The sequence below is a fragment of the Astyanax mexicanus genome, chromosome 22, assembly GCF_023375975.1.
Source record: "Astyanax mexicanus isolate ESR-SI-001 chromosome 22, AstMex3_surface, whole genome shotgun sequence".
Lineage (NCBI taxonomy): Eukaryota > Metazoa > Chordata > Actinopteri > Characiformes > Acestrorhamphidae > Astyanax > Astyanax mexicanus.
Window position 1 is genome coordinate 23,464,656 of NC_064429.1, and position 18,642 is coordinate 23,483,297.

The following is an 18,642-nucleotide window of genomic DNA, read 5'->3' on the forward strand; positions in this document are numbered from 1 at the left end:
ATATGTATTTATTTTAATATTACACCTACAGCAATGTAGGTGTAAAACTTAGTACATTAATATTTTGTGTTCTAACCTGCTGAGTGTCCACTATTAAGATTTAGTTTTTAGTACGCAATTGGGAATAGGGGTGGGTGATATGGCCCTAAAATAATATCACGATATTTCATGGTATTTTCGCGATAACAATACTCTTGGCGATATGACAAAGAACTGAATGGGAAAAAATAAAAATAAATCAAGAATACACTACTGCAACAAAAAAATTTATTTCATTCTTGCATACGATATGATATGACACCCCTAACTGAGATATTAAAAAAATGTATCAGATTTGTAACAGAAGTCAATGATCCAGAATGTCATGATACTAATAATGCACTCCAAATATCTCCATATATCCAGGAAGTAAAATAAATGTTACTGGACAAACATAATCTGTCTCTAGTAGATATATAATGGGAAATGAGAACAGTGTGAATTTTTCTTTTTCTAAAAACAGTAAAAAAAAAAAAAAAAAAAAAAAGTAGTACCCTGATGTGATAATTAGGGGTGGGTGATACGGTACAATATTTCAGGGTATAATATCGTTCACAATATTAAAAAATTTGGGCAATATATGTTCCAGACAACCAACAGAGCTTAAAGCTAATGACCTTCACACCTCCTGAAATACACTCTTCCTTCCATATACACACTTTCAGTTTTCACTGTGATTTAAGCAGTCATACATATTACTTATTTATGTAACTTCTTTCTGTTCCATCGTAAAATCCATGAGGACCTGTGTGCAGAACATCATGGACTTTAGATTGCATAACAAGATGTCCTGCAGTTACGAGCTGACCAGCGGCCAAAACACTGGACAGCAATAAGTCATCCTTCATTTGAACATCATGTACAGGGGCTGTTTATTGGTGTCCCAGCTAAATGGAGTCGGGGCACTTGAGGATTAAACGAATCAGAGAGAGAAATCCAGCTCACTGAGGAACATCAGAAGTGTCAAGCAACATCATACTCTCAGCCTGTCTATAAACACCACGCAGAAGTAAAAGGTTCAGTGCGACACGGTCACGGATGATTAACCATCTGAGAAAGCTGTAAAAATCCTTAACCGACTCACAAAACATAGAGCTGAGAGTGTATATAACAAATAATATCAAAATGCATTTACTTTTTTTTCAAGTAAAATAATTTTCAGGGTATAATATTCTTTCCCTCTCTCTCCTGCTCATGCTCATGCAGCCGGTTTATGAACAGTAACTGCAAAAATACACACATTTATACAAGCAAGCACTTTTAGTTCTACAGCTCTGGAAAAAACATAAGAGACCACTTCAGTTTCTGAATCAGTTTCTCTGATTTTGATATTTATAGGTATGTGTTTGAGTAAAATGAGCGCTATTGTTTTATTTTATAAACTACAGACATTTCCCCCAAATTCCAAATAAAAAAATATTTTCATTTAAAGCATTTTATTTGCAGAAAATGCCTCAAATAATGCAAACAAAACAATTTCATATTATAAAATTTTAAGAGTTCAGAAATCAATATTTAGTGGAATAAACCAGGTTTTTATTCACAAGTTTTCATGCATCTTGGCATGTTCTCCTCCACCAGTCTTACACACTGCTTTTGGATAACTTTATGCCACTCCTGATGCAAAAATTCAAGCAGTTCAGCTTGGTTTGAGGGCTTGTGAGCCATCCATCTTCCTCTTGATTATATTTCAGAGGTTTTTAATTTGGTAAAATCAAAGAAAATCATCATTTTAGGTGGTTTCTTATTTTTTCCAGAGCTGTAGAATCTCTCCATCTGTTTTTATACATACTTTTTATCCTCCTATCAACATGTTCTTCCGTGGTGAGGACCCCACAAGACCACCACAGAGAAGCTTTTATGTTCAGGACATCTCAAAAAAATGTAATATTATTGAAAAGTTACTTTATTCCAGTAATTCAGTTCAACATGTGAAACTAATATATTATATAGAGTGATCTATTTTTTGCGTTTATTGTTTTGTTTGGTTGATAATTATGGCTTACAGCCAATGAAAACGCAAAAATCAGTGTCTCAGAAAATTGTAATATTATGTAAGACCAATTGGTCCACTTAATGCTACTGTGTTGTTCTCCTTCTGACTAGTTGACAGCTCCTTAGATGTTGCATGTACTGGTCAACTAGTCAGTGACAAATAAAGAAATCCTGTATACTCCTATTCAATTGTCAGTGGAGCCAATAGGATGGGCAGTTAGTGTAGAAACAAAGAGTTGGTTATAATATTCTGGGCCTTTTAACACCGGTAATCAGTAATAGTCTAGTCTGATGCTGTGTGTCGTTTGTAAGTGTAGTAAAAACAGAGAGAGTTTAGTTTGTAAGAGAGCTCATAATGAAACTAGACCTTCGAGAGGAAAGCAACTTAAGAGCAGTATTTAAAAAGTGAGACGAATGGCGGCACAATCCGCGAGAGCCGCTCGAGTCAAGGTTCAGGCTGTTGTTGCGAAATTGATGCTTCAGAATACTTCTTGAAGGCAGACTTGAAAGCAGAGAAAGAGCCGTGGGTGGCACAGAATACAGGGCAATACTTAGATTCACTGACTCACTAAATTCAGCACAAGGTCAGGATGTAGCCACATGACTGATTGCATTTCGCCACCGTATAAAATTAACTGCAGCTTGTCCTTGTTTTCCAGTGTAAAGTGCCATTGGTCTTTCAGCGGCTTGTTACAGTCTCAGACATGAATTACTCCTGAAAGAACCACATTTACTTTCACAGCTTTCATTTCTAGTTTGTTCACCATCTCTTCCATCTTTATGAAAGAGATATAGATACAGCTGTGATTGGAAACGGACATACAATACACTCATCAAATACATATATTTTTTTAAATTTTAGACTGGTTTAGAAAATAAATGTATAGAGTACATAGAATTATTCATACAAGTTCAGAAATATACATATGACACACTCATATTAATATTACCAATTTAGCATGGCTTGCTTATACTCTTATACTGAAAATGAATACAGTACCACTCATTGTAGATTAATCCAAAAGTAATCTCATCCAAACTATCCAAATTATTAATAAACAAAAAATGTTTAACAAACCGAATGTTTTATATTTTAGATTTTTCACAGCAGCATGTTTTGCTTAGATAGGGACAGCTTTGCACATCTTGGCTGGATTTTCAGTTTTCAGATTTTCAGTTTTCAGTTGGATAAGTCAGCTTTATGAGGTAGACTCACCTGGAATGAGTTTCAGTTAACAGCTGGGCTGAACTCTTTAAGAGGTAATTTACTGAATTTATTACTTAATGTGTTTGAGAGCATCAGTTGTAAAGTTGTGAAGAGATAGAGTTGGTATACAGTGAAAAGCTCTATTTGAGTAATTTTATATTCATATTATAGCAGGAACTACTCAACAATGTAAAGAAAAAAATAATCAATCTGAAACATATATCCTCAAGTGCCGTTGCAAAGACTTGGATGATGACCTTTATGATGAAACTGGCTCTCATCAGGACTGCCCCAGGAAAGGAAAAGCAAGAGTTTCCTCTGTTGCACAGGATCAGTTCATCAGAGTTACCAGCCTCAGAAACCACAAGTTAACAGCACCCCAGAAAAGCTTCACAGAGTATTTTGGTTTGTTTAACACTTTTAAATTACTACAGGATTCCTAATGTGTTCCTTCATAGTCTGGATTTACAATTAATATTAATTTGAACAAAAAGGTGTGTCCAAAAAGTTTGACTGGTACTATATGTCCATGTTAACTTGGCTGATTGTTTGCAAGCTCGACTTGCATCAGCAAAAGTGTTTACAGGTCCTCACAGGTGCAACAATGATGTAATATGGATGACATTTGTTGCAAGAATATGGCACTGGCTGAACACTAAATTTGGCACAGTGGGAGAAAACGTAAACTGGAAAATAAATTAGAAGAAATAAAATATTCTTTAAATTAAGGCATAAAGTCATTGTGTGGAGGATTTCCATAGATTATCCAGTTTTATTTCCACTAACTGAATTTAAATGCACCACAACACTGATAAATGACAAGTGAGAGAGATGTGGTAAGAATTTTAAATGAAGAGTAATATAGCATTTTTCACTTTTACAGTGAAGCCAGAGAGGTCCTGTGGTGAGAAACTGGAAATTGAAGAAGAGCTAGACAGCGGATAACTTTATTCTACATGGCAACAGATGGCATACAGTCTCTAACTTTACACCAAAAAAGTGGATGTAGGTGTTTCTGATGCACTCAAACTTCCTATCCATAGTAGTCAACCTTATACTATCAGTATAATGCAAATTATTAATTTTACCAAGGTTGAAGCCAAATTCTGCCTTGTAATTCACTCTTTTCACAAAGCCTAGTGATGTTTTATTAATGGTTTTATTTAACAACATAAACCCATCATCTCTACTGCTGAGTTTAGACTACTTCCATTTGTATGTTGAAATACAAATTGAATGGATTAAATCTCTTTTTTTTTTCAACCACAGTGTAGAATCCCACTCAACCACGTTTGAGTGGGATTCTACACTGTGGTTGCGTTAATTTTCTCCATAAAGGCTTCTGTGCTTGAGCTTCGTCATGCTCGATTGTAATGCTCTCCCTGAAACCTCTACTCAGCAGATTGATTAATTGATAAGAATGTAAAAATCATCAAAACTACAATAAGATATTATAATAAAGTATAATACATTTTATTCTAGCTAGTTTGCAATGTGTATAACACTACACATTTAAATATTTGTTGTGATCAGTCTGATCAATAAAATTAATATAATTTTGGTATGGTAAGGTAAAGGGGAGAGTTTGCACTGTGGCCTTGCCAGGACACCTCCTGTGATGGGCAGGAAGTATGCCATAGCAGAGGCCTGCCAGCAACACCCTAGACCTCGGCAGCTGTCCCGCGGTCTTCCCGGCCAAGCCTGATGATAATCGCACAAAAGGCTCGCTGAAAGGATCCTGCAGCCGGGCCCAGGGGCTCTCAGCACTGGTATTTTTGGCCGGCCGGTGGGGGGCGTGTCTGTTTGAAAGGAGCTGCAATGAATTCACACCCTCTCACTGCTTGTAAGTGGCAACAGTCCGCGTCAGTGTTAGTGACACACAGGATGATGAGCGTCGGGGGGCTTTTTCAGAGCTGTCAAAAAATCTCGCACATTGTTTATTGTGGACGTCCTCGAAGGACGGAGGCATCAAGACATGTCATATAAAGGAACCGTCACTACTGTAGGGTTGTGTCCTGGTCTCGTGTCAGAGAGTGGCACAAAAAGATGCTAATTTTATCCAGCTTAGTCACTGGGCATATTAAGAAATGAGGGGTTGTGTTTTAGTGTGGCTATTCTGACAGCATGACTCATAATCACGTTGACTCATGGGAACACATCGATCATGTCATTTCGGGTGCTAATACTTTGTCGAATGTCCAATGAGGACTGATTCTGAATGTGTCAGTGGACAGCTGGTGGCTGAAGTGTCTGATTTAACAGGATTATTTACTAAACAAACTACAGCATTGTACTGCATTACTAACAAAAATTAGGTCATTTCAGAATGACTATTTGGTTGATTATGTGGTGTTTCTGTGACTGTGGTGGAGCTCCAAATGAAACTACTGATTGAAAATTGATTGAGTTCAATTTAGCTGATACTATATCTAGTGAAGTATGCCTGAATTAGCCGGGTTCTTGGCTACTTTAGAGCAGGGGTCGGCAATAGGCGGCCCGCTTGCTAGATGTGGCCACACACACTGGTGAGAAGTGGCAGCCAATCGTGCACAGCCTACTCTCAACCAGAAATAACCACCCATCCATATCTGAGCATACAGTCATACACATTTACCTGATCTCCAAGTTTTTAGACTGTGGGAGGAAACCTATGCAGACATAGGGAAAACATAGAAACTCCACCCAGATAAGGACTTGAACCCAGGACTCCAGCACCGTGAGGTGAACATGCTAATCACTAACCCACCGTGCTGGAATTTTTAGACTGTAGACTGTCGTTGGTAAACCAGAGCAATTCCATTGTTCTTTTGTGTTTAACCAGTTGTGGCTAACAATAAAACAAATGGCAGGAGTGTAGTGTCTTTATGGATTTGAAAGATGCAGGTGCAGGAGAAACAGCAAAACCTGAAATTAAAGAGCTACATGCTTATACTTTATGTGCTCAAACTCAACAGGTGGTTAGTTTAAGTACTGTAGTTTAGTACTGAAGTAGTTTAAGTGCTACATTTAACAGCACTTTGACAATCAGTGCCCCTACCTTTTCTGAATGTACACTACTGTAAGTTGTTCAATCAGTACAATGCTAATCCACATACTGCTGCCATCGATCTCAAAACTTTGCTTGAAATCACAGATGCCTGCCAGCTCTCTCTCCCCGACTAAAAAAAAAATCTATTGAACATGCTTTTAATACTCCACCCCTACTGCAATAAAAATCTGCAAGAATATTCAAGCTGCATGAGATTATTACAGGACACCATTAGGAACCTCTACAACTTCATACTGAGACTTCAGGCATGTTCCTGTATGTGTAATTCAAACTGTCAAGTCTAAATAAAACCAAAAGCACTGAGAAAAACTTGACTACATCTTAAAGCCACAACTTTGATCACAGTTTCAGGCACATGCTAAATGCAGCAATGCTAATACTTGGTTAACTTGGCTCATTTTCAGTCCAAGCACATAGCCTTGGATTCCTCTTTCAGGTTCCTTCATATGGGGAAGCCTCTTTCATTATTTCTTTCTTTTTTTTTTTTACTGTTGAGGATTTCATCTGTTTTTGTCAAGAAGATCTAGCACCCCAGCTTCCTCGTCTATATTCAGAGTCGTACGCTACGTCCCTTGACATTTGATGACCTGAAAACGACACTTCTCTTGTTTTACAGTCCTCTGGGAAAAGTCAATGGCCACAGCCTGACGACATCCGAGCCAGAACAGGAGGGAAAGTGGATCATATCGTAAACCGCTGCGCTCCCCATGGGGCCCGCTGCTGCCTCATGAGCGGACACTGGGGACATCATGCTAAGATCTTTGAATTCACGTTGACTTTCAGAGAGCAGGTATGAAAAAGTGTTACATCATCAGCTGGGGCTGGATGGAAGCTTGTATTATTTATTAATAACCCCAGTGACACCCAGTTTCCTTAGCATCTGCTAACACAGCTGATGTAATCACACCCTGATGAGCCAAAAATAATTGTGCAATCAATTACGGGGCGCACTTACCTCTTACTTTCTTTGTGCATTTTTCTAATCCTGAAGTGTCAGATCTCAGGTGCTTTTAGCTTTATACAGTTCAGTATGTGCTATATGGACAAAAGTGTTGGGACCTCTGCTTATTTATTGTGTCTGCTGAAATCAAGGGTTTTTAAAAAGTCTCTACTGTCCAGGAAAGGTTTGGGTTTCTACTACTACTACTACTACTACTACTACTTATAGAACATTGCTGTGAGGATCTGATCTGATTGCATTTATACATTAGAACATTAGTGAGATCATTAGTGAGGTTTGATGAACACAACATTACACTTTACTCCCAATTCCCTAACTCCCACATCCCAATCCTAAAAGTAGTGGATGAAGCATCATCATTGCAAACAGAGTTGCCAGGTTTGTGTTTTTCCCACCAAATTGTGCTTCTTTGAAAATCCAGTCGTGGGGGAAAATTCAGGGGTAGTGGGGTGTCTTTTTTGGGCTACTTTTAAAAATTACCATAGCCGTTGGTGTTTCCTTGGAAGTTATGTCAATATGGCGGGCAAACGTGTACCAGTCGACACTAAAATCAACCTTCCTTGTAACCAGAAATTACAAGGCAATAAAAAACAAACTGTTAAAGAAGTGAAAAGAGAGTTCAGGAGGGGCAAAAACAGCTAATTATGTTACTATTAAATTTTCTTGACTGGGATATAAAACCGTTATAAAAGAACTAATAAAACACTTAAAGTTACAATATTATCAATGACTTAGATAAATAGCAATACTGATAATAAATCTCTTATAAACAAAACATTAAGTAGTTATACTCATAGTTGTTTTGCCATTTGCTTCAAATGTGTGGCTTATGTTTTAGGATAGTTTACGCTTCTGAAGGGCGGGTTTTAGTTTGACTTTGAGCTGGATTAACTAAAGAATACTAAAAGGACATTTTCTTATTTCGTTATGAAAATACACATTAAGAAAATACACACTTTCTCTGTATTGCCATAGAATATATTTTTAAGCAATATGCTTTAAGTTATATGTTATTTTGACAGAAAATATATGTAGTGGCATTAAATACAGCTTGAAGTGCCTTTTAGTGTAGGTGTATTACATTTACAATATACATTAAGTGTATAAAGATGTTAAAAAAAGATGTAAATAAAACATTCTTAAATTTACTTAAGTTTTGCAGAAGTCAAATATTAAAATGCAGAATAATTCTCAGTATTGTGAATGGGACTCGTTCTTCTATTGTATTACTCTGTTCTATCGGGACTCATATGCTGCCAAAACCCTGCGACACCCACCTGACTCTGACAACTGGTCTGGCATGTGCGACCATTCTCCCATTTACTAACACAAGTGTGATATAAATAGAAAAAAGTGCAATTCTGCAGCTTTCACAGATCTTCAGTGGCTGAGTGAGATATGTGTTGGCAGGCAGGGTTTACAGCAGCTGAGCCCTAGTTGTCGGGTGTACACGCAGTGCTGTGTAAGTCGTTATTGCCCGAGACTGTAGAGCGCAGTGGGGAGGGCAGGCAGGTGAGCTGTGTGGCATGTGTTAGGAGCAGCAGGGGAACGAGACCGGGACCTTTTTCCTTGTGCAGGAAATTGCCCACAGAGTGTGAATGCCAGTCAGGTTCCCTCTTATCAGAGAACATGCTTCACAGGAGTCACCTTCACAGTTTTTATACGTCTTATTATAAAAATGTGTATAAAAGTTTCACCTCAGTTGCTCTCATCTATCAGGTCTTATCACACTATCAGCAATCAGCATGTTTCTCTTTAAACTGCCAGAAAACAGACTGAGCTACAGCACTGAGCTACCCACCCCTAAATACAGCAGATAGTTGTAGAAAATTGAGTATTCTGTCAGATATAGTAAATCTCTGTTATATTTATATAGTAATATATAAGAAATTATGCTAAATGGCTTGTGCAACACAAGTCATTTGACATGGCAAATATAATTATGAAAATAAATGTTATTCTGTTTTTTTGTGACCCAGCATATATTGAGTGGGTTTGACAAAGAATAAGTCATTTAAATATTTATTTTTAAATATTTTTTCTCATTATTACCCGCCTACAGTACCATTGTGCCCCACTATCAGGTTGCACACCACAGTTTGAATACCTTGATTGATTAAAAAATGTAATAGATAGACAGACAGACAGACAGACAGATACTTTATTTATCCCAAAGGAAATTTAGACATCCAGCAGCAACAACACAATACCATTAGCAACATATTCAAACACAAATTAAAACACAGAAGAATAGAAAATATATATTTCCATACAGCTGTAAGGACAGTGGCGATCACGCAGCGTGTCCGCATAGAATAAAAATTATTTATGGGATAAGTGCCTCCCTGTCTATGTTACCTTCTGTCTCTCTGCCTTTAGTTAGGCTGTTTTATTTAGATCTGCCAGAGTCATTAGCCACACTCTGATAATGTTTTATATTCTCTGTCTTACATAAATCCAGTCAAAACTAATTCCATCTCTCTGCTTCCTCTGAGTTACTGACTGCCCACCTGTCTGACCCAATACCCATGGATCATGTGCACTTCACTATACAGCAGACCTCTTAAACTTTAAGGACTAATCAATACGTTTAGATTGTCATCCCTCAGTCTTGTAAATGCATAAAACCTTTCAGTTTCATTGTAGTCAGTACAGACATAATGTAGTGCTGCCATACATCCAGTGCCATAGCACTGCTAAAGAAAATTCATGATAAGAGTAGCACTGCTCAAGTAAATTCATGATTAGAATAGCACTGCTAAAGTATTTTTATAATTATAATAGCACTGCTAAAGTAAATCCACGATTGGAGTTGCACTGCTGAAGTAAATTCATAATTAGAATAGCTTTGCTGATGTAAATTCATGATTCGTGATATAGTCTGAATCTGTATCCTCTCAATTTGCTCTCATGTCCCCCTGTCCGGCCAGACTGATGGAGGTTTCTAAAGTCAGCTCTTCTCCATCCACCACCCACCACAGATCAGCTTTTCATCATCTATCATACTCTCCACTACTGACTACATCCAAGCTTACATGAAGTCTAACTGCTTCCATTACGGGCACTGATATACACCTGAATATATATATAAACTATATGGATGTATAAAGACTTTTTAAAATTAATTAAAAGCTGTTTGGTCTCCCCTTAAATGTGAGTCTTGGTCCTCCCAAGGTTTCTTCCTCCTCCAGCTCTGTGGGAGTTTTTCCTTGCCTCCGCGCTCACTGGGGTATTTTGTATATTTTATGTTTAATGTTTTTCCTGATTTTGTCCTGTGATCACGTTTCTGTAAAGCTGCTTTGTGCCAACATCAGTTGTAAAAAGTGCTATACAAAATAAATTTGATTTAATTTGATTAATCAAATATCAAATTACAATATGTTTTATAACATGTATATTTAGAAATGAAAGCTTGGGTTCACTTCTAAAATCAAAATAAAACTAAAAGTAAATGTAGGACTAAAATGTATAACTAAAAACATTAGTGGCAGTGTATTTAGTATTAAGTCTTCACTACTTTTGTTATGCAGTTTTCTACCCAAATCTGGTTGCTTCACACTTGACTTAAACTACATTTAGACTGTATACAACTCAGTGAGCATGCAGGTTATTTAGTCACTGTCACAGCCTATATGTTTAGAGTGTCTTCCCTGACGTGCAAATGGTACAGCAGTCTGTGAAAAAGACAGATTCAGACAAATTGAGCCAAGAATCTAAAAGCATGCCAGTGTACAGTGTATGACCTCTCTCAAGCGTAACAATACAGCCTGCAATTAGAGTGGTTTCAGCCCCAAGACAACATACTATTTACAACCTCAACAAAAGATACAAAAAGAAACAAGTCACAGTCAAGCTTAAAGGATCAGAAAGAGATACAGATAAAACTATAGAGGCTGTTCATTTTTATTTGTGTATGCTATAGAGACAGCCCCAATAACTGTGTCTGATTTACAGCTCTTTACAGGAATGGAGAGAGAAGATTCACAGTTAGGAGAACACATGCCAGCAGATAGGAGGGAGTATGTGAGGGCAGCAGTGGAGGGTTTTTTGGATAAAGCTAAAGCTTTTTTAGCATCACCTGCTGGTTCAGGCTGGTAATAACAGTTAGTGTTGCTCTCTTCTCTTCATTGGGCCAAAGAGTATTTTTATTTTGTAGTATAGACTTACTTGCCACTTTATTAGAAACACCTAATACGTTCAAATTCTTAATATTTAGTTAGAGAAGTCTTTAACCACTCCTGGATAGATGTTTTTCATGCAGACGACTCTCAAACTAGTAGCAACCACTTTCATAATATTTTTTACCCAAATTTATTAAAACATTTTTTTATATCTGGAATCTCTGTTTTATAACTAATTCCTTAACCCCAATCATAAGTTCTTGTAGAATGGTCCACCACCCTGAGATAATCTTTTCAATATTAGTCCCGTCATAAGAAACTTATCAGTAATGAATGTGTTATATTGAAGCTAATGTAACAATAAAGACATGTACAGCAGGCTGTTTGTAACTCTATACCTAGAGCCATATGAAGTGGTTCTAGCAGGAAAACTCTAGAAACAAAGTGCAGCAAGAAAGATTTAATCCCAATAAACACGTATGACAATTAGTAATAGTGAATATAGTGTATATAGAGTCTTTGGCGAAAGCCCCGTCGAAGCCCAGGTCCGCAGCGTCTGGAACCCCGCAGATCCTGCCGTACTTGTACGGCGGGGGCGGAGCCTATCCCCAAAAATATGAAAAGATATAATTACCCACAGGAGGATCCTTTACCTGGTTCACGTATTCTGGAAGGAAAACAGTTATAAACAAGCTTGAATAAGGTGTTCAAGATTAAAGTGTTATTTGCTGAGTACGTGTGCATTACAGTAGTTGCGCTCATGTTTTGATGGCATACATTTATTAGGTTCGTTGTATACAAAGTACTTGTATACACTGCTTGAGGCTATTTTAGAAGCGTAGGATAAGCGTAACGTTGACGTGATCAGCATGAGAAAACACTGCGGACTAACAATACATTAAGCCTTTGAGGGGCACAACTTCTGGACGCCGTCGTAGCAAAACGCGGACTACGAGTCCAAAGGGTATAAGAGCGGGCACGGCCCGCTGTGCAGCAAAACGCGGACTACGAGTCCAAAGGGTATAAGGGCGGGCACGGCCCGCTGTGCAGAAAAAACTCAGACTAGGAGTCTAATGAGCATAGGAACGGGCGCGGCCCGTGTTGGTATCTAGGAGCATAAGGAGTAGGATGTTTGAGCGAGCGCGAGCTGTCGTGGCAGTACGTTATAACAGTATATTCATTTGACGTCTGTATAAAAATCTTACAACCGCCTCCAGTTGTTTGCAATTAAATGGATATATTAAATAGATAACTAAATAAATATATATATATAAAATGTACATAAATTACTTACTCAGACATCAGGTATCCCGAACAAGATGGGTGAGGGTATAAGAGCGAGCACGGCTCGCGACTGCAGCAGCGCGGACTACGAGTCCAGTGGGTATTTAGAGCGGGCACGGCCCGCGATCGCAGCAGAGCGGACTACGAGTCCAGTGGTTATTAGAGCGGGCACGGCCCGAGACAATAAACAACGCGAACTGCGAGTACGGTAAAGCATTAGAGCGGGCACGGCCCGAGGTAAACAACGCGGACAGCGAGTCATTAAAGCATTAGAGCGGGCACGGCCCGAGGTAAACAACGCGGACAGCCAGTACAGCAAAGCATTAGAGTGGGCACGGCCCGAGGTAAACAACGCGGGCAGCGAGTCATTAAAGCATTAGAGCGGGCACGGCCCGAGGTAAACAACGCGGACAGCCAGTACAGCAAAGCATTAGAGTGGGCACGGCCCGAGGTAAACAACGCGGGCAGCGAGTCATTAAAGCATTAGAGCGGGCACGGCCCGAGATAATAAGCAGCGCAGAAAGCGAGACATTAAAGCAGTAAGTAGAGCAGGCACGGCCCGAGACAATAAGCAGCGCGGAAGCGAGTACAGAAAAGCAATTGAACGGGTACGGTCCGAGATAAGAAGCAGCGCAATAGGCACTTGCGACGAGCAAAACAGCTGCATAACAATGCTTTATAATAAAAAACGTATTACAACCAATTATGAAATTTACAAAATAGCGCCACTTCGACAAAATAACTTAAAACAAATGAAACAGTCAATACAATCACCCAATACGAAAAAGTATTAAAGCAGCTCCATAACAAAAAAGTGCCACAATACAAATATCAAATACAGTGCTTCTAAATTAATGTGTAAAATATGAAGGTATATAAAATGGAGAAAACGGCACCCATTATAGAGCCGGTTCCAATAGTTGACTTCGAAGAGTCGGCTCCTGAGCCGGATCGATCGCGAACGACATATCATTAGGCTTGTTCGACTTAACCCGGCGCTGCGCAGTCCGATCGCCGCCTGGCTCGGTATGGTGCATGCTGGTTAGTTTTTTTGTCCGACTTGCGTCTGCGCCTTCATCACGTGACGATGACTTCCGGCGTTATAGTCCCGCGAGTGAAATCTGCCTGCAGCCGTCTGACCCAGGCGCTGCAGTTGCTTCCCACCAACTGCGGGAGCCTAGAGCCGCCCTGATGACGACAGAGCTTAATCCCCATTGGTTAGAAGATCCACCGACACCTATCACGTGTGAATCTTTTTATTTTAAAATATATATCTCCTCTAAAACCCCTTAAAAACACAGTATTTACACTGTCATATCTAGTAGCAAGACAGTTCATTTTCATGCAGTATTCAAAAATATTTATTTGTTCATAATCTGCATTTTATATCATAATAAAGCTCAACTGCTATCATTTTTACTGTTTTATAAAGCGCCCTGAACTGCTCTTATTAATTATCTTTAAACCTACATAACTATTATACTGAGATCTACTTTTCTTTTCTTCTATTGTTTTTGTGTTGTGAAATGCGCTAAACAATTAAAGCTGTGTAAATGAGCATGATGTATTTATTTCCAAGAACAAAGGACAGAAAAGCTGGTCTGCAAATAAAAATTTAATCCCATTATTAATTTAGTACTACACAATACATCTGTAACATGACAGTATGTTTTGTGAATATTTATAACAAGTTTTTATCTCAATTTAATAATACTCATGTTATCTCTGTTTCACTTTTGCGATTTTATTCACACCAGAAGTAAACAAACAGCGCATTCATCGCGAGATCCTGTGTTGTTCACGTGGGCTGCAGGTGGAGACTGTCCGACCTGACTTCTCCGCTCCTCCACCCCGCCCACCTGCACGCGGCTGCTCTCGCTGACCAGCAAGGCGAGGCGCAGCCGCATCTCGAACAAGCCTAATAACATTCAGCAACAGTAAAGCCCAAGACCGATAAACGAACCATAGGAGCGTCGCGAGAATGAGATCACAACGAACGAGGATTAACCAATTACACTAAGTTTATTTATCATCGATCAAATTAGGTTTTGGTGCTGCATGAACGAAACACTTTGCATGCAGTGTCTCAAGGGTCAGCTCCACTGAGGCGTGGGCGTGTGTGTGTGGACAGTAGGAAGGGAACAGGCTATCAGCGCCACATTGCTGGTTCAATAAAAAACCCAAGTTAATTTCGAGCACTAAACGTAAGCAACACAAGCAGGCGTGCGGAACGGCAGAAACGTAAAAAACGGAGGGCGGGCGCAGGGCTAAAACTATCGGGTGCCAGCAGGAGCGGGTTTAAAAACAGCCATCCAGCCCAGACTTCTCGAGCGAAGCGTACAAACTCAGCCACAGGCACCGGACAGAGCCGTGGAAAACGCAGAAACACCAAGCAACTATCAGAACACCGCCGAGAAAAGCCTCAGCACTAGACCAGAACGCCACAGAATCGACACTGAGCCGAAACAACCAGCACGATTCAGCACACGGCTGCGAGCCGAGACAAAGCATCGGAGCAGCAAGCCTCGAAGGCAAGCGCGACACGCTCACGTGATCCAGCAAAACAGGAACCCAGACCGCCAACAGCAAACACAGCGAGGATCCAACCAAAACGCCAGCGACATAACAGAGAGCAATACAAACCAACATGGATCCTACGATAGTGATGGGTCTGACGACCCTGAAACCTCGACACATGCGCCGAGCTGTCAAGGCGAAACCCCGTGTCGGTGCGCGTATCAAGTTAAGGAAAACCACGTGACCGATACACTTCCTGTATCGTTTGGTAGCGATGGGTCTGACGACACTGAAACTTCAGCGCATGCACCGAGCAAACAAGGCGAACCCCTGGCTGCGTCCAGAAACCCCAAAAGTGTCTCCTTTTTCCTACCGATCCTCCTCCTCTCCTCCGTGACCCGGAAACTGATTTCGTGACGCCATCTTGCCGCCTGTCCGAATACCGTAGGAGACGAAAGAAGCCGCTTAAAATCCACCTGTAGGAGGCTTCCAACGGAGGTTACATCAGTGTATCCTACTCCGGAAGACTTTTAAGGATTTTCCAATGACATCACTGCATCCACGCCCACAGAGCACGTGAAAATGGGGAAGGCAACGCCCAAATATACGTCATAAACATATTAATTAACTAGGTTCCTTATCTAATTAAACAGCCAGTAAAGCAGTAATATAATTTATAGTTTAGATAAACTGTATGCTCAGTAAAACTATATTTATGACCCTATGTGTATCATGTTATACATATAAAACATATATTATTTATAATATATATATATATATATATATATATATATATATATATATATATATATATATATATATATATATATATATATAATTTTAATTAATTCATTTATTTACTTATTTATTTATTTTAACTTAGGGACTGATGAGGAAACCGAACCCCTAATAAGGCTGAGGTCAGACAGGGCTGCCAGGGTCACTGGCCAGAGATGCGGCCAAAAATGCGGCTGGGAGTAAGCAGGATTTTATTGGAATATCTGAATTTTAAGCTGTGTGTGATAGAAATGTTCTGAAACGTGCTGAAAGTGAGCGTTGTGATTGGCTCAGTTCAACGGTAGTCAACGTCCTATCTAAAAGGGATCAGCTGTCCCATTTCCCCAATTACAGCTCCTTCCCTCCATTCCTCCTCCTCCTCTCCTCGATTCCTGCACCTTCTTCCGGGGTAGGAGAGGAGGAGTAGGAAAGGAGGAGTAGGAGAGGAGGAGTAGCAAAAGTTTCTGGACGCAGCTCCTGTGTCAGACCGCGTATCATTTTAAGGAAAACCACGTGACCGATGCATTTCTTCGCGCAGTTGCTTGCAATGACTTTCTTAGTCCAGCAGATGTCGCCATTAAGTGATACTTCAACACAGTGTCGATACAGTTTGGGAAATGTGCCATACACCCAATGAGGCTTCATCTGCCCATCACAATCCTACGAGCAGGAAAACGAGCCAACTACGAACGAGCAGCCACGCAGACGGGCGAAAACGGCAAACTGAGAGCAAGGTAATGACAAATGGCAGAAACACCATGCAGCCACGCGGCAACGACCGGCGCCCGAAAACGTATGTCAGCGTCTGCAAGCAGGGGAGAACAGGTATGAGGGAGGTCTTTTAGGGACAGGTGGGAGTTGGTGATTGGCTGAGAAAAGTGGCGTGATTTCGAGTTTCCCGCTAGAACCTGCGCAGAGCTTTCAGATCTATAAAGATGGTAGGCCTCATAAACGACTGGTAATGAAGGTAGTAGTAGAATTTACTAATATTAAGGAGGGTGGTGAGTATATAGCCCTGGAAAAAATTAAGAGACCACTTCAGTTTCTGAATCGGTTTCTCTGATTTTGCTATTTATAGGTATATGTTTGAGTACAATGAACATTGTTGTTTTATTCTATAAACTACAGACAACATTTCTCCCAAATTCCAAAAAAAGAATATTGTGATTAAGAGCATTCATTTGCAGAAAATGAGAAATGGCTGAAATAACAAAAAGGATGCAGAGCTTTCAGACCGTAAATAATGCAAAACAGAAACAAGTTCATATTCATAAAGTTTAATGAGTTCAGAAATCAATATTTGGTGGAATATCCCTGGTTTTTAATGAATTTTTCACAGATTTAATGCATCTAGGCATGTTCTTCTCTTACGCACTGCTTTTGGATAACTTTATGCCACTCATGGTACAACAATTCAAGCAGTTCAGCTTGGTTTGATGGCTTGTGATCATCCATCTTCCTCTTGATTATATTCCAGAGAATTTCAATTCATAATTTTAAAGTGGTCTCTTATTTTTTTCAGAGCTGTACATGTTGTTTTTTTGGTTACCCAGGTTTTGCCCAATTTAGCAATGAGCAATTCTTACCACTGGGCAGGTATAGTATACAAATAAAACCAGCAGTCAATATTTTATCACAATTTATGAAACTCATGCAAACACAACATCATTGAACCGCTCAACACACTAACTACCTATTCTACAGCATTATGTCAGTGGTCCACACTTGCTTTGGGGGAGAGCAAGTCCGTCTTGCTCAATCAGAGAGAACAACGCCAATTATGATCCTTTAACCACTGATCTTTATCCAAATTAAGAGGCCAATTGTGCTCTCTTTCGGGGCTCCGGCAGCGTTCCTTCAGGGACCATGGTGCACATAAACACAGTGTAGACAGAACAAAAGTGCAACAGTACAAAAGTGCAGACAGACAATACAACACAATACAGACAAAGAATAATAAATATCAAGACAGTGTGAAAATTATGCGGTGTGCAATAAATGTTGAGACCAGTGAGGTAGTAATTACCTCTATTATGCAGTGTGCAATAGAGTCCAGTGAGGTAGTAGGGTTTTTTAGTGCAAATGCTTTCCATTTTCTGGGGTAAGTGGGGTAATCATAGTGGCAGCACCTTAGTCCTTCAGTTGGAGCCCCCTAGATTGGGGGATGTTAAATGTCTGCACAGCTTCAGAAATAAAATGTTCCAAAATATTTACTGGTAACCCCAGTATCATGATGGACAGGTTCTGGCCAATACAGAGCCCTGTTAACTTCTCAATTTCAAAAGCAGTCTTATACAGACAGTGACTGACTGGCAGGAACTGTTTGGTGTCTGTTTGGTTCAAGTGCTACTTAGATTCTGATCTACACACCTTTTGTCTGTTCTGTCAGTACCAGCACAAGCAGTACCTCCATCCAGAGTGAACCAGGAATCTCCAAAAAGCAATTATTACAAACAAGCCTGTAGTGAATCAGCGCACTCTGCTGCTAAACTGACTGACGTGCAGCCTGAATGCCAGTGGCAGAAAGCTGGCCCGCCTCTGCCAAGCATAATAATAAGAAGCCGGGGTGTGTTTGGATGGATGCAGCAAGCGCTGCTCCAGAGGCTTTCCTCAACCTAACAGAGCACATCCATTCAAACCAAGCCGAGCAGCTATACAGTGATCCAAAAGCAGCGAGTCCACAGTAGCAGCA

General features: G+C 39.8%; 1 protein-coding gene across 1 annotated transcript in view; it reads left to right on the forward strand.

The window, feature by feature from the left end:
• Positions 1-18,642, forward strand: part of LOC103037853 (glutamate-rich protein 3) — a 42,760-nt gene that overhangs the window by 7,698 nt on the left and 16,420 nt on the right. Inside the window, exon 2 of the mRNA XM_049470801.1 lies at positions 6,907-7,080. The gene's annotated coding sequence lies outside the window, so the exon portion shown is untranslated. The remainder of the gene's footprint in view (positions 1-6,906; positions 7,081-18,642) is intronic.